The sequence below is a fragment of the Melozone crissalis genome, unplaced genomic scaffold, assembly GCF_028551555.1.
Source record: "Melozone crissalis strain CALT ecotype California unplaced genomic scaffold, PUWL_Pcris_2 ptg000034l_1, whole genome shotgun sequence".
In the NCBI taxonomy this organism is placed as follows: Eukaryota; Metazoa; Chordata; class Aves; order Passeriformes; family Passerellidae; genus Melozone; species Melozone crissalis.
The window spans coordinates 20,744,535-20,768,652 of NW_026535812.1; the positions used below are offsets into that span (position 1 = coordinate 20,744,535).

A 24,118-nucleotide genomic window follows, 5' to 3' on the forward strand; every position below is an offset into this window, starting at 1 on the left:
TTTCCATGCATTTCTTTCCACCAAATTAATTCTCTTAAAAACAACCAAATTTGCATCAAGTCTGACCTCAGGTCCACTCAAGTCCAACAGCTGACACGTCTGGAACAGACATGAATTACAGCTGTAAGCAGCTACAGCACTGACAACCTCTGCTAGTTAAAAGGAAACAAAATTTGATGTAGTACTAGGAGCTGAATTTTAGCAAAAAAACAGCCTTGAATCTTTATGCACCTGCCTAAAGCAAATAAACTCATGCATAGATCAGGAAAAAATCAAATTCAAGTAAACTATTCATGAATCTTTGTTACTTATACATAAGGAATCCAATAAAGAAAGCTACTCTGGAAGCAAAGAATGCAATATAAATGTGTTCCGGCTTCCTTTGCTGGATTTTTTTTTAACCATATCTCACCCCTGCTTTGCCCTGTGGCAACGTGTTTGACTAACTCAGACTTTTCTTAGGTACTCATTATTGCACAACAATCTATTCTGCATATGATATTCGATCTGTCCAACAAGACAACAAAGAACCCACTTTCTCCTCAGAGCATATTTTACTATTAAATAAAAAGATTTCTTTGATGTCTGCTGATGCAGGACAACACAAGTTTTGTACTGTCACACTGGTGTGGCAGTGTCACTGTAAAATTCCAAATACAGCCCTCAGGTCACCCAAAATGCACAAGGAATTCCTGGAAGGGGCCCTGCACATGTGAGAACTGGGGCTGCTCCCATCAGCTCCTGACCTTCAGCCAGCCAAAGTCAGCCCAGCACTAAATGGACAACCCTGACTATTCCAGATTTTGTTCCAGCCATTTGTGCAGCATTTACAGTCATCGGAACTTGCCAGCGACTGCAGATCTTTATTCATAAAAAAAGCAATTATCTCCTCACAAGGAAGTGAAGTCTGTGAGATTTCAGCAAACATTCTTCATTAATTTGTTGAATTAGCAGAAGAAAGCATATAATCGCCAATATTAATGCTTTGCTGAGCAAGAGCCCTGACTTAAGCACTGGGTAAGTCACCTGTAAATCCAGAGATCTAAATTTCATTGTCCCCAAATTAGCTTGATTAAAGCAATCACTACAAAAGCCAAGCACCTCAGACACCTCAGTGCTTTTTGGATCAGTACAAGCTCCAGGTAAACTCTTTTATTTTTCCTAATACACCCACACATCCCCACCCCTGGAAAATGGGGCTTAAAACAATGTCAGAAGAAGCCTAAATTAAAGAAACAAAGGTTAGTGGCTGAGGATGAGGAATAAGTATTGCCTAGAAAGACACTAAGCTATTAATGAAAACAATTTCAGCATGTATTTTAGTAGTAGGGTATTTTAAAAAAACATTCCAATATTAATATAGAGTTCATGAAGGTAAAACCAATCTTAGAAAGAAAAACCCACACAACTTCCCAACAGTTTAGCTTCATTACATCGATAGCAAAATCTTGCATACTTTAGGCTGTGTATATTTATTTTGTTCAAGTCTAACCTGCTGTCCAGTCCACCTCACCCAGCCAAGTGAGAATATAAAAAACACAAATATCACAAAAATGACAAATCTTCAAAAATGTCCCCTGGAAAAGATCTAGAATTCTCTCATATTAACAGAATCTTAGATAAACACTGAATCCCTCTTTACTTCATCGTGGTGTTCTCATTACAAAGCCCTGATAAACCACACTCAGTACTGACTCTGCACAAAGCGCTCCTGATTAAATTAGTTTTCATTGGCCCTTCCTTTTAATTTTTAACCTGCTGCAATAACTAACAAAATACAGCAGAGAGCTCTGCAGAATCTGATTAGTATGCCAGGGTTAAAAAAAATGCTCTGAAACAGAAATCACACACACTGGCCTGCAAGTCACAGTCAGTGCCCATAGACTATCAGAAATTAGGTTTTAAGCAAAGCCTAGATTGAGAGAAGATTACCAGGAAAGACTGAGGTAATATTTATATTAGCTTCTGTACATTCAGGAACTTCTGGGTGCATACAGAAGCTCCTATATCTAGATTCCCATCAGTGAATAATTATTCAGGTTTAATCCATTTCCAGATTGCTTTTTATTTGAGAAATATCTGCCCAAGTTCCCACTCAATATCAGAAAAAGGGTCAGTGTGCATTTTAAGGCAGATTGTGAGGCACATCTCATATCACTGCAAGGCAATTTCCTCTACACAGTTTCAAAGAAAATTCTGTTCTTTTGCCACGCCACTTTTCCTCACAAACCAGTAGAACTTTGTGTCAGTCAATCATTTCAACATTCACATAGCAGGTAAGAACACTGCACAAGATAATTGAGTAAAAGTTTCTACAAGGAATTCCTCCAAGGCAAGAGATAAACAATAAATGGATTAATATTCCCTACAGAGCACTGTAATAATAATCTTTGAAGTTTCTCTACAGCTTTTAGTTAATTTATTCTAGAACCAACGGTGTAAATGCAAGTTTCTAACAGAATAAAAATCAAATTCCCACAAACGTAGTTTAAGATCTAAGCATCTTGACAGTTTCCCTTTAAATCACATTTATTTCAATCCTGAAAAACCAAATTACTTTGATACATTTCTTACACTGACACTTTTATGCCTCCTCCGGACATCAGGGATATTCAGACTTTTGAATCAATACTTAAAAAAAATATGCACTAAAGGTCAAGAAATTTTTTTTCTTTTTTTGGTAACACTTCTATCTCATCTTTCTAGGAAGGGTCACTACTTAACTCCTTTCAAGCAACATAAAGAAAAAGAAATGTCTCCATTAAACACAGAAGGAATTTGACTTCAAAACTGAATCACACAGAGTATCTGCTAGAAAAAGGAGAAAATTACTTAGGCTTTGCCACTTAAGAGATTAGAAGAAATTAGATCTAGAAAGATATCTTATTCTATAAGAAAAAAAAAAGAAAAAGAAAGAGCACAAAGTATTTCTTATACATCAGTACTTTGTTTCAAAAACACACTTCTGTTTCTCACAAGATTAAGTTTTTTCAAGTTTCTCATCAATGGGCAAAATACAGCAAACAAAAAAATTGTGCCTTAGGAAGCAGCAACAATTCAACTATAATTTGATATTTACTAATGTTCTTTCCATTCCTTTCAAGTATTGGAACACAAATCTTTAAGTGGAAGGAAGGCAGAAGAACACCAGAGAGTTTCACCCCACCCTGCCAGGGGCTGTCAGTGCCTCTGCTCTGACACACAGACAGCTCCAGCAAGCCCTGATCCATCAGCAGCCCGAAAACAAACACATTTCAGTCCCGGAGTGTGCAAGAGAAAACCAAAACTTCTTTCAAAAGGGAGACTGTCTCAGGTTACTGGCACATAACTTGAAATAACAATTCCATAATTCTTCAAACTTGCTGTTTACTAAGAAATGCACACTTCCTTTAATACACCTCAGATCCCTCTTTGAATAGGCACTCAGAAAAATTCCTATAAATATTCCCTACAGCCTTTCTGGAAACTATTTACAAACTCAGAGGCCACAAGCCTAGCTGACCAAGATTGTACATAAATAAATAAACTCTTTATTGTCGCCGTACATCAGTGTATAACTGCTACATATATGAAAATATGTATTTCATTTCAGCTCCCTGTACTCAAAAGTACATCAGTAATTCTTATTTGCCAGAACCATCTTGACATGACTCAAAATAATAAAGCAGCAGATGCTTCATTTTACAAACAAAAAGTAAAAGCAAAACAATAACTTTATCAAAAACCCAAACAAACAAACAAAGCTAAAACTCCACACTTGTGCCATAGAATTATCCTACCTTGGAACACACATTCCAGGAATATTTTTGTTCCTGGGACTTTCTGGTTCTGAACTGCTGGATCTTTGAACATTCACATTAATTAAATTTTTAAAAAAATACTTGAAAACTATTTTGTTTTTTTTTTTTTTTTCTCCTGCAGAGGAGACATGTTTTGCTCTAGAAAAACTGAAGTGTTCTCAAGAACTGGTTAGACAGTGAAACCCATGTAAAACACACATGCAAAGTGAGTGAATTTACACTTTCAGAGTTAATCACCCACTCAGCTTCAAAATCTACACTTAATTGCTGGCATACAAAATACACCAAGAATGAAGAGTGGATACAGAATCACTTTTTGCTGTGGTGGAGTATTAACAGTGCAGAAAAGCCAGCTAGACCACAGGGGAAATTAGTATTTATCCACACATGCACTTATGAAAAACAGCTGTTAGGAAACACGAGGGGAAAAAACCCTTTTTTGACTAAGGATGAAAGCAAGAGAACACATCCCAAAATAGTCATTTTCAAAGCATTACAAGTAGGTGGATGAAGCAAGTGAAAAGAAACCACAACTTGGCAATCAAGAAAAGCTCTTTATTAAAACTGCATAGGCTAGTAATTGATCAGGATAGAGAAGTAATTTTTATTTTTCCCTGGAAGCACCCCATTCTCCACAGCCTCTTTGCTCTCTACATGCATTTTCTCCTACTCTTTCCATGAAGACAAAAATCAAACCATCTGGCTTGTGCCAGACATATTTGCCCATGTTGTATCTGTTTTCCAGACAGCAGAAACTCATCAAGCATCTAATACATGTGATTAGCTGGTAAGAAAACAAGAATTCAATTTGACTTAAAAATATCTTTGCATTTGTTCCCATTCCATCCCAGGAGAACCCTGGATACTTCTGCATGCTTGTCTGCAGCTCAGAGAGGCTGAATAACCACAGAGCACTGAACGTGCTGAGCACATGCTCACACATCATCTCTGGGCCAACACTTGGGTCTGAAAACAAGACCAGGTTTTGAGCATCCCAGCACTGCCTCTCTTGTGGAACCACTTATATATAAATAATAGTGAATAGGCTTTATTCTCAGTTGATACAGTAAAAATATGCAGTAATCCAACATCTCACTGCTGAAAAAAAATTCCAGAGGCGTGTTTCTGTCATCATGTAAGTATCTTCCATGTATAATCAAAACATTTAAGTTTTTCCCCCTTAATGCATGGCCGCAGTGGCTCTCTTACAGAATGGGGATGAGGATACAACTTCCTTTAATAGTTAAAGGAAGCAAGAGCCGGATCAAGCCATTACTTTTGTCCACAGGTATTGTCAGAGTCCCCTAAATTAGTAAATCCATAATATTTTATTGGACTTCCATAGCTCAGCCTCAGACAGAGGCTAGAGCCAGAGGCACAGCGTACAAAAATTTCATTTTTGTACACAGGTGGCCCCCAAAGTTTCAGTTTCCTCCTCACAGGGAGCTCCTTCAGGCAGCAGTGGCTCCCACAACAACTGCAGTGTCAACAGGAAGATTACAAAATTCTCTAAGCCCCCGACATAATGCTTTATTTGTTGTAGATACAAGGTGTGTATCTACAGCAATTCAGTATTTTTTGCTGCGAGATCTCCAATTACATTTCAAATATTCATGCAAGGCATTATTTCTGTGCCAGAGCCCATACGGATTTGCTCCTACCAAAATAGTACTAAAACAAAGTTATTTGAAGCAAATCACCACGAGGAAAATATGCTTCTTAACGTGCCCAAATATTGTCATAAAAACCCCCAACAACTAAGCAAGGGAATAGTGAAAAACAATTAACTAATGTGGACAGCAAAACAACATAAATCCCTGCCTTTAGTCTCACCCAGCGTGATGTTTGTGATTCATAGATGTAAATGTCTTGGAACACATTTGTAAAAAGTCATGTTTAATAATTTAATGTGTCAATGCAGCCTGCAGCACCCACCTAAAAGTTCCTCTGAGACTTTATTAACAAGTTCATTTTTTCTCACGATTGGCATGACCAGTGGATTTCAAATTTCACATTAAAAGACAACTAGGAAAATTCATCATCTGCCTACTGTTTTTTTCCCAGGGGATTTTGGATCACATTTAGTGCCAATGAAGCATCAAATTGACTGCAGAGAACCAGCTGTGGTGGTGGTGGTGAGCTGTCCAAAGGTGCTGAAGGAGCTGACCTGTGTCACAGGGGACTGATCCCCAACAGCTTCCAAAGCTGGAAATTGAAAACTGGAAGAGTCAAGTCTTAAAGGACACAAATAAAGATACAGAAACTCAAAATCATTCAGTGTCACCTCACTCAGGACCACTCTTGCCAAAGCACTGCACAAAATAAACTTTAGGCAACCAACTCTTGCCTGCACTTGGGAACAATCCACATTATACAAACACAGTGACAAAGGGTCAGCACAACCCACATCTCTGCTGCTTTAGAACACACTGACATCAGCTGTGAAACAACCTGAACTGACATCAACTGTGACACAACCTGGGATGCTCCACAGGAGCTAAAACCACATTTCTCTTAGGCAATCTGGAATAAAGCAGTAGTTTCAAAGTGTAAAAACTTCCTGGAAGCCCCACATACAAACACCATCTGCTCTTCTGCAAAAGGTATAACATTTGAAATAACATTCTTTTCTCTTCCTCTTAGTATACTCCATCATGAAGAGAAAACTTTATTTGTATAAAGAGCCCGCAAAATGAAGTTCCATAAAAACAGGAACATATGGCCAAATAATTCTGAATAGCACTTAGCATATTCATCTGTAAAATAAGAACTATAATGGGCAGATAAATACACCCAAGTCTACTTGGAAATTGTCAGTATACACATGGTTTTCTGCAAATAATTAGCTTTCTAAAAAAAATTTTTCACCCATCACTCTACATTACAGTTTTACTACAGTTAATCTTTTTAAACCACAAACCTGGCCCATGACACCTTATATCACACATATTAAAAGCCTAAGTCAGAGCATAAAGAAAAAAAAAATCTTATGTTTTATAAAAGTTAAACCTTTACCACCATTGCAAAGACAAAGCTTAAAACAAATTTATGTAATCTCCAACATGAACAGAAATATAAAATAAATGCAGAACTTTTATAGAACTACTTGGAACATAAAAATAAATGCCTAAAAAGAATAATAACTAAAAACAGTCCTGAAGGAAAGTATGAATTCACCTATGAATTAGTTTCTGCTATTAGTAAGGAGAAAAACAACACATGCTCAAACATCTCTATCTTGCACACTCACTGCTGCAGGTTTTTCTGTAATTGCAGCCTTCACAATCATCCATCTTCCAGCTGTTTCTAAGCTGTTAAACATTTGTAAGGAAGTATGCAATCAAAGTAAGTGGCTTAAAATTTATGGACTGAGCCCCAAAACCTCCACTTTTTCAGCTTTTTCCAACACTTACATTGAGCAATACAACAAATATCCAGCTCTCCCTTTAGCACGTATCATGAAACTTTCTGGATACTTGCACATAATCCCTTGAGACAAGGAGCACAATCACCTTCAGACACTCAAAAATCCTTCCAGCTGCAGACTTTTCCTGCTGTAATTTGCTGCAGTTTTATAACCAGCTGGTCCTCATCATATACATGATTTGGTTCACCAAACCCCGCTCCCTAATCAATCCCCTGGTCATTGCTTCAGTATCCTCTGGGATTTAAGAAAAAAGACTGGTTTCACTGAGTGATGTGCTCTTAGCTTGGCCCTTTCCATTTATTTTGATGATCTCTCATCATATTGAAGGCTGATTCCTGACATGCTCTCCATAAAGCTGAAGAGTTTATACAAGACAGGCATATCTTATTTGACTTGTGCTGCAGCTTGACTTCTGCTCATCCTGTCAAACTGTGTCAGAGGGAGGTTTGCTATTTTGACGTTCCATTCTTTTATTTCTCCTCATGCTGCTGTCACAGTTTAACCCCCAGCGAGGGGGTCCAACCCAGCCCCACACAGCCACTCTCCCACTGTGAGAAGAGGGAGAAAATCAGAAAATTGAGAAAAGCCATGGGCTGAGATAAAGCCATTTAACAGGAGAAGTAAAAGCTGTGCATGAAAGCAAAACCAAACACGGAATTTGTTCCCCACTCCCCATGGACAAACCCAGAAAAGCCTGGATCCATCACACCTAAAAATGACTTGGGAAAGTACGTGCCATCACTCCCAATGTTCCCTTTTCTGCTTCCCTGCTTTATTCTGAGCACAACCCCCGTTAGTTTGGAATATTCCCAGGGTCAGTGGGATCAGATATCCCAACTGTGACCCTCCCAACTCCTTGTGCATCCCCAGCCCCCTCACAGGTGGGGTGAGGAGCAGAAAAGGCCTTGGCTCTGTGCAAGCACTACTCAGAGCTAACCAAAACATCCCGTTATTATCAACACCATTTCCAGCACAAATCCAAAGCACAGCCCTGTTCCAGCTACTAGGAAAAAAATTAACTCTATCCCCAGCAAAACCAGCACAGCTGCCTACAATTCTACTAAGCCTAAGGCCTGAAAGCATTGACTGCTAAAGGCATGTAAAACTGAGCACAGGAAAAACCTCAGAACATTCCTGCTGGCTCTTCACTGCAGGAGATAATGCATTATAACACAGATTTCCCCCAAATCTCTGCAGGATCTACAAATCCCTCCCTGCAAACCCTCCAATAATTCCCCCACACACACAGTATGTTCTGTTACCACCCTGTTATATTCAGCAGTTTTCTATAGTAGCCCAAGTGTTCTCTTCTATGAAACTTACTCAGTGACGGCAGGATTTGGTTGGTTTTTTTAATTTCACCTTTCTTTCAGATTCTGAACTTCAACCACCTTAATTTCCACAGCACTTTCATGAAAACCTGTAAGGAATCTTAGCAACTGGTATATTAATTTAGTATTTAAAGTGGCCAAGACCTCCTAATGCAGAAATTGAGTGTAATGACATCTTTGCATTGCTAAAGAATTATTCACCAACCCAACTTTTCAACCTTCAGTACAGTTAAAACAAATTCTTGTTTAAGAATTCTTTGTTTTGGGGGTTGGACTACAGGATTTCCAGACATCTCTCCCAACTCTAACTATTCTGTGATTCATCATTTCCAGGCATTTTAGACATCTAAAAGTCTTCAGTTATCCATCAGTTCTGTTCTAATTTCAACAGTCTCCTGGGCTAACCATATTTTATGATTGTCTTTTTATGCAGATGCAAGTATTTAGATACAGGAAAAATACTTTGATGATCTGCTGTGACTTGTATAGCAAATGTACACATGCCCTCAAGTTTTACTTAGGTACATCTTAAAGGAATAATATAGTATTTGAATTAAAATTGTCCTTTGATGAATATCCTACCATTATGTGCAATAAATTACCCTCTTGCTGAAGATGCAGTTCTTGTTTCTACTGCAAATGTGTCTGGCTCATATTTTAGCCACAGGATCTTGATATCCCATCATTTTCTGCTTCATCACAGAATTTCAGTTCACAAAGCACATGCTTTAACACTGCAATCAAGTCCCTCCCCTCCTTTCTCTTTGATAATATTTAACATATTGAGCTCTTAGAATTTCTCCCTCAGGAGCAATTTTCAGCCCTTATTCTTTCTTAGAGTTCTCTGAAGTCTCTTTGACTCTATCCTGCTTGAAGTATGAACACCCAAACTTGACAGAAGATTTTTGGTGTGATCTCACTAGTGCCAAACACAAAGACACAGTACATTTCCTGCCCAGCCACATAGAGATTGGGTCATAGTGGAGCTTTTCCACAAGTTCTCTCAAATTAATCTGTATTTACATGGAAAACAGTTAACTGAGAAGCTAAAAAGCAATCCAGAGAAAACTAAACAACAGACTCCACAATTCTACCAATTCAACTTCCCTGTTGCATATATCCCCCTCCCTACACACGTTTGGGAGACACATCTCTCTAATTTTCAAGCAGAAAGCCCAAAACAACTGTGTGACTGCTGAATCCTTTGGCTGTGGATAAAGGTGGAATGCTGTACTTAGTAGTGTATAGAGTTAACCAGCCTGAATTCAACATGAAGGCTTACTGAGGTCAACAACCCACGTCAATAGTGTTGTATCATCGATTTTCAACACAAGTAACAGATCAGTAATAAATAACAGCATATTCACATTTTTATTCAGTTCCTGTTCCTATTCTGTGTGTCAGACAGCCACAAAGAACTACAAACACGTTTGTACAAGAAGCCAGAAGAAGCAGTGTTGGTGAACCTTCACTTGCCTCCTTTTTGACTGTTTTCAGATATGCAGTCTTGCTATTTTTTTCCCTGCTAGATCCCAACTGACCAACAGCTCTCATGGCAAGAAGATGGCTGAGAGAAAACAACTCCTGTCTGCACTCAGCCTGGGCTGTGACAGGTGCGCTTGATTATTATTTTTTTGAAACTGTGCAGGTACTGGAGGATGAACAGTGACCTTTGCTGCTTCCCTGCACAGCAGCACTAACCAGGCACACTGGCAGACCCAAGAGGTGCTCGTCTGAGGAGGAACAGAGTGCTGTGGCGCACATGGTGCCAAGTCTTTGAGAACACAATGCTTTGTTTTCAACTGATGATAGAATCACAGAACCTCGTAGGCTGGAAAAGGCCTCTAAGAACATCGAGTCCAACCATTAACCCAGCACTGCCAAGCCCAGCACTAAACAGTGTCCCCAAGTGTCACATTTACACATCCTCTAAATTCCTCCAGGGATGAGAACTACACCACTCTCCTGAGCAGATTGTTCCAGTGCTCAACAGCCTTTTTCTGTGAAGGATTTCTTTTCCAACATCCAATCTAAACCCCTCTCAGGCATCAGCAGTTTCTTCTTGTCCTTTTCCTTGTTATTTAGGAGAAGAGACTGACCCTTACCTGGCTAGACACTCCTTTCCCAGTCAGAACACTGAGTTACTTACTGGAGGCAATTTCCACATTAGTATCTGCTCAGGATCCCACAGCTGCACACACGGCCTATTTCACAGCTGGATTAACTGCAAACCAAAGTATGATTTGCACAAAAATGCCAAACAGGATCCCAGTTCTGCTAAGTTTTAATTTAGAGCCACCTATCAATGATGTCCTCATATTACATTACATACTCCTAATGAACTCATTTATAAATGTATTTATAATGCATGTGTCTAAACACCAAAGCAAGCATCACAGGGGAGGAGAGGACTGGAAAAGAAGAAAATGAAACCAAACAAAATGAGAAAGCATAACACTTCCCAAGCAGAGTTTAGGCAATTCTGTACTGCAGGAATGCTGGCCTTGCCAACAAAATTAAGTTTAGAGTAGAAGATCCAGAGCCACTGGAAAAGTCTGAGGATTTAGAAATGTCTGTTTGACAGATTGCCATAATGAAGATCTACAGCACACGTTCCCTGGAGGATTACATACAAATCACAAAGAACTTCTGAAATAAATCTGTTTATTAAGGGGGAGATAAACCACTTTGAAGGTCTATTTTTGTCTGGTTTGTGTTCATACCCTGAGGTTATTTAAAAAGGGGGAAAAAATAATGCAGGTATGCACCACAGCAGTGACAAGCAAAGACTTCAGCTATGAGGATTAACAGAGCGGGAAGTCATATGACCCAGCATGACTATGGGAGCTGCTACCAAAAACTACAGCTTGTGACATGCATGTGAACCACGAGCATCCCTCTATTAACTTAGATAATTCTGACTTTCTTCCCACTTAAACCTTATTTTCTGCTCCAGATCAACAACCTGGACCCAACTCTTCAATGCAAAAAAACCACAGTTTTCCATTATCACGACAGAAGAATTGCTTCATCATCAAACAATGTGACTTGTTAGTAACAAATGTTAAGGATGCGAAAAAAAACTAATTTCAGATAAGACACTAAAACCAAGAAATACCTGATGAAACTTGGAAAAAAGTGTGTTTCTGTGGGATAATTTTTTAAAGAAAATGTTGTGAGTGTAGCTCTAGGGTTTTTAATTAAAAAATTCCAGCAGAAAAAAAACTGCTGAAGGTAAGCTACAAAAGATCACTCTTAGGCTTGTTTCAGGTGATTAACTTTATGGTAGATTATCATTCAGTTAAGACATCTACTAGGAATGTGATCACGACCAAAATTCAGGAGACACTCTTCAGTATTTTGATGATAGCAGAGATAAATGCTGTGTTATGGATGTACTGGGACTCATACAAGAGCTCTTTAGATTAAAATTCTAAAAATACATACAGTTATTGCTTGATATACAGGACTGGCATCGTTACAGTTTCAGTCATCTAATGCTTTCCATATGCTAACCACTGAACAAATAAATTTGCCTGTAAATGCAAGAAATATGTACCGAGTAATAAATAAGCCAACATGAAACAGGCCGTTCATATCAGGGTTAAAAATCTAAATTCTTTATTTCTTCCACGAATATTTCTGTCCTGATGACTCAGCAACAATTCCGCAAGTTTCAGCTGAAGTCAGCGAGATGCCTCGAGTGCTGTTTTGCAAGTGTCAACTCCACGCTCGTTACGGAGTTTATTTTAATTACAATTTTGAGGCCGTCTCAACTACAGGAGACGAACACCTGCCGAAGTCAAGGAGCTCTGCATGGATGCAGAAACCAAGACACCGAGAATCACACAGAAGGGCGACAGTGACAATGCTGTCCTAGACTGAAAGTTGTGAAATTTCCCGGCTGCGTTTCTGGTACCCTGAGCACCCCCAAACCCGGAGGGGAGCGCGTCCTGCCATCCTCCCAACTGCGCTCACGGCTTGCAGAAAGTTTCCAACCCGTGACACAGCTCACTGTGTTTGTGGAGTCTGTTTCAATATTTAGTAAACATACCGTTCAGTTTCTAAACTCAAGCGAGAGACACCACGCTGGTGTCCCGTTTCTGGGCGAACAGAAAGCAAAGAGCAGAACACGGAGCGGCTCCCCGCGGGCAGTGGGAACCAGGGATGGGGAGAGAGCGGGAGCTCCCGGGCTGTGCGGGACGGTCCGCACGGTAAATTTACCTGCCCCACCCCAAACCACCTCCAGCCCGGAGCCCCGCAGGAGCAGCCGCGGATCCTTTCATTTCCCCAAGTTCTGAGTTACTTTTAGGAAAAAAAAAAACAACACGCACGGAGCTGACCGAGCTCTCCTCCGCGCTGACAGCTCCTCCGCGGGGTCGGGGTGAGGAGCCCCGGTGTCCCGCCCGCCCCGGTCCGCCCGAGCCGGCGTTACCTGCGCTGCCCCGCGGTACCCGCGCTGTGCCCGGCAGCACCCGCGTGCCCTGCGCGGTGCTCGGCGTTACCTACGCTGCCCTGCGGGCCCTGGCGGTAAATGCCTGTAGCCGGCGGTACCCGCGCTGTGCCCGGCGGTACCTGCGCTGCCCCGCGCGGTGCCCGGCGCCGCACGGCCCGGCCCGGCCCGCCCAGGGAGTTTTCAGCAGCCGTAAAGCGGAGCGCGCCCGGCCTCGGCCGTGAGGGGCCACCCCGGGGAGCGCCCGCGGGGCCGCGCCGGAGCCGCCGGGCCCTGCCGGGACGGGACAGAGGGGAGGGCGTTCAGGGGACCGAGGAATGGTTGGGTTGTGAAGAGCATCTTGTTACAACTCTTGTGCCGCGAGCAGGGACACTTGCTACTAGAGCAGGGTGCGCAAGGCTCTGTCCAGCCCGGCATCGAGTACTGCCCGGCAGCCACGGCTTCTGTGCGCAACCTGTGGCAGGGTCTCACCGCCCGCACAGGGAAGAGTTTCTATCATATATCTAATCTAAGTCTAGCTTTTGGTGGAGAGAGGGTATTCTCCATCATATCAATCCAGCCCTTGTCAAAACTCTTCTGTTAGCCCGTTTAACTAGAAGGAGCTCTGAGGTTTCCTTGGTGTTCTCATCTCCAGGCTGAACTCTTTCAGCCTTCTGTACCATTTAGCAGATAATGGTGGTGTTCAAGCCTTTACATCTTTTGTGGGGGGATAATTTCTGATGTGCAGCTTTTTGTGCCTGTACAGGTCACAGTCCCGGAGCTGGGAGGGGAGATGACAGGAGCTGAGCTCACCCCTGGCCAGGCAGGACCCACATCCAGGTTATCCCTGAACATTCCTGAACATCCGAGCCTGAAACCAAACCCTGAAGGCTCGAACCACATCAGAGCGCAGTCCTGTAGGTGTCTGAACTGCTGCAATTACACTGCTCGCACAAAGCCTCTTAACAGGTAAGCTTTGATCTCGAATGCACTGCCATTACAATACTGCCTCCTTAGTAAAACAAATTTCCCCGACCCAGATTAATGACTTAGTTCTGCTTGGAAGCGTTTTGCTGTTAATTCTGTCCCTAAATCTACAATTTGTCCTGTAATCCCGGATGCTACCGCACAAGGTACGGGGCTCAGCTGTTCGACAAAGGCAGGAAAAGCATCAGGCTGGTAAATTTCACTCTCTGAAGTCAAGGTTAGTATTGTTTAAGGGAATTAGTGATAGAAATGTTCATTTTAAGCAGAAATATGTCCAGCCACGTTTCCCAGAAAGACGCTTATGAAAGGAAAAAAAAAAAAAAAAAAAAAAAAAAAAGAACCTTTAAAATGTTTTCCCTACTGAATACTGAATAAAAACTACTATTGGAATAAAGGCATCTTAGCCCAGCAGCTGCTGCAGAAAAGGCAGAAAACAGTCTTCCAGAAGTCTTCCAGGCATAAGCAGACAGAAAAGCAAATTTCAAGCATCTATAACAGAACTGGTTTCTGCTAATAAAGTATTAATGGGAAAGTCTGGCTGGACTGCCATAGCCCTGAAAACAGTTTTAGAAAAAAACAGAGCAATGTGGTCACTACAGAGCAGGTGAACTAGTCTACAATCCTCATTAATAAAGTACTTTTTTCAACATTAAGCAGAAGTAAAACAGCTGCAGCTGGAGGTGTACTTTTCATGCCCAAAGAAATCTGTCAGGTTTGTAGGTGTACAAATGCATTCACCCAAAGCATGATTCATCAGTTTTTATTCACAATTTTTTCATCTCCTGCAATAACATGTTATAACTCTGCTCCTTCCTACATTCTTCTTTTTTCTATACCACCCCCAGGTACAAGCCATGGCTGTAGTCTGGTTTTGTTCATCACTTCAGACTTGAGATTTTGTGCTGTGTAGCTTAAGCCAGTCATGCCCATTCCATGAGAAGGGCTGAGGCTGAAGTTTAAAACAGATCTGACACCACCACATTTCCACGTTTCCCTGCTTCAGCTGTGAACTGCTTCTGGACAGTCCCAAGCTTGGCACAAGTGTGAGGTGACACTGCAGCACAGAAATCATCTCTAAATGCAAAGTGCACCAGCCATGATTCCACATGCTTTCACACAGGGCTACAAACTCGTGAGGAGTTTGTTAAGAAAGCTGTTTGGAGTCTCCTGACTCTGCTGCATTTTAGTCAGAAATTCTTGGACAGGTCTCCTAATTACTAAGCAATAGCCAAAAGTCAGTCAAATACAAAATTCCATTAACTTTTAGCTTAAGCCAGGCTAGCTTTGCTGCCCAGACCCTTGCCTTCCTGCTGCTGTTGCAAGAATTCCTCCCTTCCCCCCAGCATTTTTACCAAGGATTGGCAAAAGATCATCTAAGATCACAGGCAGAGAGCATTTGCTTACCACAGTACAGAACTGCAACCAAAGGGAAAAGTTTTAGACAACTGGCAAGGCTTTTTTTTTGTACTGAATCACAACCACACACTCTAGAAGTAAGTCACAAGAAAAAAAACAAAAACCCACAACAACAACAACAAAAAAATCGAGTGGTGCCCCAACATTCAGGGAAACAAATAGATTTACACTATGAAGAAAAACAAACCTCCAAGCAACTACATTTTGCAAAAACTTACTGTGACCTGTCTAGAAAAGGACATGCAAGATAATCAAATATAAACTTAAAACCTTCCCTAAAACTTTGCTGAAAGGAAACAGTGCATGAAAACCATACATCCCTAGAACACCAGAATTGATGCACACCATTCCTTATCAAAAAAATATCTGATAGTTTGGGAATGACCATGGAAACATGGGAAAATGGAATATTAAGTTTAAAGAGATTCCATTGACTTGAGATCCTGGATAAGGCAGTTTCTGAGTTGTTTTATGGAAAGTCTAGCATAGAATAACTTGGGTTGGAAGAGACCCACAAGGATCATCGAAGCCCAGCTCCTGGTCAGGTTGAAGGGAATCCTTGTGATGGTTTTAACTCCTGACTTCAAATGGCTGTTTATAAGAACAAGTTTACTTTCCTTCTGTAGGTGAAAGTTGGGTTGGTTTGTTTGTCTCTTTTTGTATTTTTTACCAGCCTGCAAAGTGATTGAGCTTGAGGCATTCTGTGCAGCAGAACTGCCACCTCGTGGTTCCCTTAATCCTTGCTGGGTTTGATGCTGCGTTTTTGGGTTGTATTCGATTAACTAACAGAAAAATCTAATTTTTAAGAGAGTTCAGTCTACGACCCATATAAGAAAGATCCTACCTGGTTGCCACGCTGGTGAACTGACACTGTGAAGGGTGATGCCCTCTCCCTTGCTGGAGGACACTGATGACTGTAGTTGGCAGGACTATTTATTCCAGTGCAGGAGAAAGAGAGCATTAAAACTGTCATTTTAAAGGTCTGAAAGGGACCTGCAGTCCTGCCCCTTATCGCCCATTCCCGCAGCTTTTAATCAAGGAAGGTTTGGAGACCAAGAGGACCGGTAGGCATGCCTGGAATGTCAAGTCCTGCTTCTTTACACAGGCTAAAGGCACCACACATTTAAATAACAGAAGCCCCACTTGAGGAAACAAGAAATTAAATACCTTTAAAACCATCTGCTAAATGCAGTTTGAAAGACTAAAATTCCTTTTTATGGGCAGTCTCTGCCTTTTATACTGAAAAATTAATTGGATATGTGTATTTTACAGAACAAATCCACGATTCAGCAAGAAAATTAATGAAATGAAGAGACAGTTGGAGCTGCTGCCAAGAACAGTCATTTCAGACCTAGCAACCTTGGAAAATGACCTTTTAAATAATGAATTTGGAAAAATAACACTACAAAGCAACAAAAATGAGCGTTACCTACCTATAAAGTCTGCTAATAGCAGTAGCTTCCAAAGAATGAAGACATTAAATGGATCATGGGAACTCACTAGGGCTGATATTCCTGTATCAGGTATCCTAAGAGCTGAACTGCCTCACTGCACTTCCTGAAGTAACTCCAGCTTAGTTTAGGGAATGTTTCTAACATTGTATAATCAAGTACTCTGATCCAGAGGACAGGAGTGCACAGTTGTACAGTCTTAGGAAAGTGAGAAAATAACAAAATTAGGCCTAGAATGGCTGCCACGGCTTCCCCAACTACTTAGGAAAGGACAACTAAACAAGGAGGAATGTGACATACTTAGACAAGCCATTATTATTCATCATCCCATAGGCAGTGAAATACCTCGCTTAAAATGGCTTTTAAGCACACATGCTTTACACAAGTGGAAGAATTGGTCCGATTCGTGTTCAAGTACTGTTTAAGTAGTCCATAGTGATGCAAAACTTAATTTCTTTTGGGGTTCTGCAGTACACCTGAAATTTTTCTATCCCTTGATTCATGCCTTACAAAGAATAACTAGCAGAAGCAGGAAATTCTAATTTTTGTCCAAGCTTAAAGTAGAGCATGATTATTCTATCTGTAAAGGAAGTGACTCCCTACTTAATCGAATTTTCTTTAAACTCTGAAATCTATCATATTGAAATGAGATGGAAGTCCTGTTTCTTATCAAAGCTTTCCTGCAGTGGATTCTCCCCACCTTTCCCCTCCTACTCAATAAAGCTGTATCTTTAAGCAGCAAGACATAGTTCCTCAAAGTCTTGATACTGGAAGGGGCTTTAATGTCTCCTAGAACCTTTTCAGGCTGAACAACCCCCACTTTGCCTGAGTCCATTGGAAAGATGCTCCAGGTCTCTGATCATCTTTGTGGGACTCACTCCAGCAGGTCAAAAGCATCATTATGTTGGGGGACCAGAGCTGGACACAGCACTCAGAGAATCCCAGACCCACTCATTCAAGAGATGAGCCTGAATATAATCAACATCCCTCATAAGCACCCAAAGTCGTTCCACAAGAGAAACAGTTTCTATGATAAAGATTATAGCCACAGATTATGGAGAACACATGCTTCTTGCTTTTTTCATTATTTAAAGAAGAATCACCGGTGGATTTTAGGAGGTTTTTGTGAATTGAAACAGAAAATGAGAACAGGTAGAGAAGCTAAGCTTTAATCCTCCAATTTAATTTCCTTTAATCTTGTTTATAGAATATATCCTGTTTTTTAACTACCCATTTTTTTTCACCAAAGCCTGACACTTTCAGATCCTCTTACACCTTTTTACCATGAAATACACGCATTGTTATTTCCCAGACTTCCCTGCCCCCTCTCCAGGTTTCTCCCCCTGATGCTCTATGCCCTGTTTAGGCTTCTACTCCAGGATGGCTAAAACAGCAAAACTGGAGCAGGAGCAGAAGACAGAGCATTGCAAGTGGCCCTTTGGCAACCTGCAGGGCTCACACTTACAGCAAATACTCTGAGCGCAGGTAGGACGGCGAACACAACATTAAGACTAAATAAAAACCAATTTATATTCTCCCCCACTGAGGTCTGAAGCTGGGATGGGTAATTTGTTCCAAATGGAGAAGGAACACTACAGGCTGCAGTGCTCCAGGCTTTTCTGGGTCTTGATCGTTTAACTCATCCCGGGGTTTCCTCACATATCCTGACTTCCAGTTGTTTTTGAACAAAAGAGGTAACTGCTGAAGATTGTGGAGAAGATAGAGAGGAGGCAACCCCTAATTACTGGTTGATTTCATCTGGAGCTGCATTATAGCCAGCACTTAGCAAGAAAAGAGACTTAAACCAAACAGCAATTCTTAAACCACCATAAACATCAGCATTTTTGTTCTTTATTAACTCAAAACATTTTATTTAAAAGTAGCAGGTCTAGCAAAATAAGGAACAACCTAAAAAGAACCCCTGCTGACACAGACACATTCGATTTGCTGTGATAAAAGACAAAGACCCACAAATCTTGCAGTGTATCATTTGCTTCCAAAGACAGTAACATATAGCCTGTGATTTTAATGATTGTCTTGCAACTGATCATTTTGAGAAGCACAGGATAAAGTGCAGTTGAGCTAAATATTATTCTCTTCCCCTTCCAGAGCACAATATTTCATTTAAGCCATTCAGGTAGAGGCAGTTTTGAGGGTTAGTAGTAGATTGGAAAGCTTGCTTGTAGTTAGCTCAGCTCCAAGACCTCTGCATAATTTAGACTAGTTCACATTTCAAAAACTTCTCAGAAACTTTAAAACATCATACACATTTTAAATGTTCAGCTTAAAATAAAGCTGCTACAGGGTCCAGTTCTGACTTTGCATAAATCAGTACTTTTCAATCAAGACAAATTTCTCCCAAGAGAGAATCTTCTTTCACCACTCAAAATAATTATATTGCCACCATTCATATTAAGAGAAAAAGACAGATGGCCTTTACCCAGAGATGCTCTGGTGTGCCCTTACAGAGTTAATTGGAGGACTGACATCTGAAAGAGCTCTCTGTCTCCCAGGACTCATTTTCTCTTTATTCATACTGTACCAACCTGAAAGACAGAAACATTTAACAGATGCTCCCCAGACACGCATTGTTTTTCCTAATATTGTCACACTGTGGTGTAGCAATCCTGCCCAAAACCTCACCACAAGCAGCATCCTGAACATAAAATATCTACTGCCAGCAGAGGAAGTTGTCTATTTCCCTCTCACCTCAGAGAATTATCAGTGCATACCAGGAAACAGTGTCAGATATGCTCATCAGTCACAAGTAATTACAGATCTCTATCATCATTGTTTTTCCACACAGTCACCTTATCTCTGACAAGACACCAAAAAAAAAAAAAAAAAAGGTTCCCACTGTTGTGGGAAGGATTCCGCCCAAGTTTGCTGTCAGAAAAATAAGAAAATAATATTTAAGAGGGCAGATGTTTTAGTCTTGTTTATAAATAGCAAGAAATCGGATTTTTTTTCATTACATTAAATGTAAACCTCACTAGCTTGTAGGCACCTCCTTACAACTGTTTTTTAAAGAAATGTATAACATTGCTTTTTTAATGTAGCTTTTGAGTGGTTTTAAGTATGTAAATAATTAAAACCACATTCCAATGTAAGTGTCCATGAGTGAGGGCCTTTGCCCAGTGATCCATCAGGAGAGACACTAGAGCTTATGCCCATGCAGTGCTTCACCATAGAGAAACCTAATTAAATTAACTGTATGAATTGAGTGACCATATGGAACCACCAGTGATGGAGAGATACTATAACTTGGAAGCAAAATTATCAGGAGAGTCTTAAACAAGGAAAGAAGGTGCAAGTTATAAGAAGAAATCTGATGAATAATGCAAGTATTGGAACACAAGCTCTGTTTGGAAGGGGAGAGTGTCAAGAGATAGCCCATACAAAGAAACAATAACAAGTTGTTGTAATTCTGAGGCACTTAGCAGAAAAACATCACAAAAACAGAAGAACTTAATTTCTTTCCATTTACTACCAACTGCAATGGCCACATGCTGTTCTGTGTTTGTATTTATCGTGTATTTTTGTTTGTGCCACCAGAATATAAGCTTTTCCAGACAGAGCCCAGCTGTTTGTTTGGCACAAACTTCACTATTATACAATGCTGGGTACACTTAAATAGCGGCTATACATGCTATGATAATTCTCTCCCTGAAGCAGACTAATTAAATCAAAACCTGATAAAATGATGTTACAATTTTCACAGAAATCAATAGAATCAAGGACATTTCAGTTTTAGCTCTCCAGGGGACCAGTGTGTAAAAAACTGAAATATTTTAAAAACGGTAATTAGAGCAAAACCACACTCTAGGAGTGCTGACAGAGTCAGACTCAAGCCTTGGTGCATCTGGTGGGAAGCTGCCACTCAGCTCATGTTGCATCCTGTTGTCAGTGCAGTGCTGAGCCCAGGCACTGAAATCTGCCTTATTGCCCACATTGTAAGCCTGTGGTGGAGTTACTTTCAGCAGAGATCCAAGAAGACTGATGGATCATCACTTATTTCCATTCCAGGACAGTTTTTACTGATTCACAGAGCAGCACTTCCCACAGCAGGGATGGTCCATCCCACTGCACTGGGGTTATTTCCTTGCACCTGCTGAAACCTGCATGAGTTCACACATTCCTGATTGTCTCGCTGTCAGGAGGCCTGTTCCTGCCATAATTCAGACTGAAATACCTAAAAAGCCTGGAGAACACTCAAAGGCTGTACCCTCTTTGCTGTTTCCCTGGTGCTTTCTGCATTGTACCCACAGCAGAGCAGGTTCTGCTGCACACAAGTCCTCTATGGAAGAGCATTCATGGAACTTCCATTTAAATCTGTACCTGGTCTTGTGATCTAACCTAACCTTCTTTAAAAAAGTTAAAATACGTTCTAACACTGGTTTCATGTCCTTTGCATTGACATAAGAGACTACACAAGGTACAGGAACACAAGGCAGCGAGCTGCTGATTCAAAAGTAGCTTCAGAGGATGGGTGTTAATCCTGTCACACTACAGCTCTATAGGAAAAACATTTACAGGAGCTGCTATGAAATCCATACAGTAAAGCTGGTTCTCTAATTTGGTGGCTGTAATTCTTCCCTGTTTGCCAGACACCCAACAAGCTCCAATAAAGGGAGTCAAGTAGTGCAAACACTAAAAGATAATTAAACCTAAGAGGGCACCAAAATTTCATCAAAATCTTACCTGCACCTGTCAGTGCTGCCCATTTGTTGCATACAGCAAAAGCAAACTCGAGCCAGTAAAACACCTAATATAGATTAAAGTGGATAAATTGGGGTTTTGTTTGTCCAGGGCTTACACTTTCTTTATGGTACATCTTATACCTGATTTACTTGTCCTAATCCAGGCCACTGTAAAGAGTTATGCTATTTAACCTTTTAATTTCAAACACACTCCTGTTACTGCAATTTACAAGAAAACAGAAGACACATGACCGAGTCCCACTTGATCTCCTCATACTACTTCTGTCAGTGCATGGGCTTTAATTCCAGTCAGGATCCATAGCAAAGAGACTGGTACAGAGAAATACGCGCCAAATTTATAGGAAAATATTGCCCTTTTTAAAAATTCTGGACAGAAGAGGTCCAAGAAAGACCATGTGAGAGGCAGCACTGCTTCAGCACTTAGTATTTTCCTTTACTCTCATTTCAGTTGGTATTTTGGGATTGGTAATAGTTTTAATTCCCATGGCCAAAACTTTTAAAACTAAGGGTGATTAAGTTTTTAAGCAAAACATAACTTGCAGACTGCTAAGGTAGCAACTTCAGTAGAATAAAATACCTTTTCAGACTAGCACAGGCCTGAAGATGCCATCATGTAATAAATAGCTTTTCACTGCTCTGGTTCACTTTCATACCAAGCATCAGTGCATGGAGCAAGACAACAATTTGGCTGTGAACAGTTGGAATTTTTTTGAAGTGTGATGGTGTAGCTGGATACTTCCATGAGTAAAAATGCTGTCAAAGCAGCATACAATTTAAAGTTCATAAGTGAAAGAGAATGGATGGCTCATCAACAAAAATGTCATTTCTGAGAATAAAGACAGATTTCTTTTTCCTTAAACACTACTCATGACTCCAAGGGAAAAAAATCAGTATCTTACAGAGCTAGTAGGGGAAAGCAGCAAGGACAACAAATGTCAAGTTAAAGTCGATGTATTTGCTGGTGCATCATTTAAATAGTGCCTGAAGGATAATCCCAGCAAGATGGGCATTTCAACTCAGTTTAGCAGCACCCCTAGCTGGGGTAAGAAAGTCTAATCACTTTATTAAAACCACAGTGTCATTAGAGGAGAATTTGGGAAGAAGCTGCTATAGTTTGTGTTGGTTTTTTACTGCTTAAATTTTTGTATAAAGATTTAGTGGGTAACATCAGCAACCAGCGTGGAACTATGGATGTTTATGATTTTAGCAATTAGTATGGCAAAAGGCTGACTGTGCAACAGACCAAGGAACACACTGTTCTTGCCCATAAAAATACAGCCTATATTTATGGGTTTTACCTCTTGTGTTTTAAGGATGGCAGAGTACAGCCTGTTTTCTTTTGCACTTTAAATGTTTTAGAGCAATACACCCTTTTCCCTCAGACATCTTCATTCCTTTCCAAGTAGTACCTGGAATTCAGATGGCATATTAAGCTTCATGCAGTTTGACCTTCCTTGCCTTTCATTCAGAGTTCCAATGGCTCTGACTAGCAAAGTTTGAGACACAAATAACAATTTCCATCACAACTTCACTGCTTGTTAGGATAGCATGAATGCTCTGTTAGAGCATAAGTGTTGAAAACAAATAGTCATACTCATTCACTCACATTGAGTTTATACTGGCTTTAGCATCTTCTCCAACTAACCAACACAACACGCAGCATCACCAGCCTCCTTTGTAGTGCCACATTTGATTTTCTTCTATACAGTGAGGAAAAATTACTCCATGAAATAGTTAAAATGAATTCAGCACTGTTTTTGGCATCACACTGATAAGTGAAGATGCTCCCTCAGAAGCTGCTGAGCCATCAGAGCACCCTGAACCTGGAACTGGCACGTCAAAGATCTGCCTTCACTTACAGTTGCAAGGCACATGCCAGTTTTCATACTGAAGGCTCCATGTCATCCCCTTGGAGCACTGCTCAGAGCCCCACCCAGACAAAGAGCAAAATCCTTAGAATATAAAACTTGAATAAAGTATTGCATAACATGTATAGACTGGGAAAAAGATAGCAGAGGGTTTTCTGGTCCTGGACAGTCTCACACCATCTGGGTGTGGGGATTTCTTGACACCTTTTGCAAAAGTCAGGACTATTTGAAGAATATCCTCACAAAAGTGTTTTCCATAGCATGCAGAGAAAACAATTCAGCACCAGAGTGCTTGATATCTGTGGTTAAGGAAGCTTCCCTGTCCCATCCAAGAGTCGCTCTCACCATCTGAGCTGGAGCTGAGGCCCCTTCTCAGCTACACTCACAGTCAGATCAAGTTTCCTCATCAGCTCAAATCAAGGTTTCCCATAGCAGAGTCACACACACTCAGATCCTTAAAACATTTTAATTATGGTGCAATAACTAAACAACAGGTTAGGCTGGTGCTTCCGAGAAGGGATGCAAAACCAAGGAACCTCTGGGCTTTTATCCCCTTACAGTCTCTGGGTGGGAAAGTCCAGGGGCCCTCAGCTCCTACCATGTCCCTGTTCCTCACCTGGCTGTACCACAGGTCCCCATGCCCTCAGTTCACAGCCTCTTGCCTTGGGGCTCTCCACCTCAGCTC

General features: G+C 40.8%; 1 protein-coding gene across 1 annotated transcript in view; it reads right to left on the reverse strand.

Moving 5' to 3' along the window:
* Positions 1-13,038, reverse strand: part of NAALADL2 (N-acetylated alpha-linked acidic dipeptidase like 2) — a 395,523-nt gene extending 382,485 nt beyond the window's left edge. Inside the window, exon 1 of the mRNA XM_054282897.1 lies at positions 12,994-13,038. The gene's annotated coding sequence lies outside the window, so the exon portion shown is untranslated. The remainder of the gene's footprint in view (positions 1-12,993) is intronic.
* Positions 13,039-24,118: the final 11,080 nt, after the last annotated feature.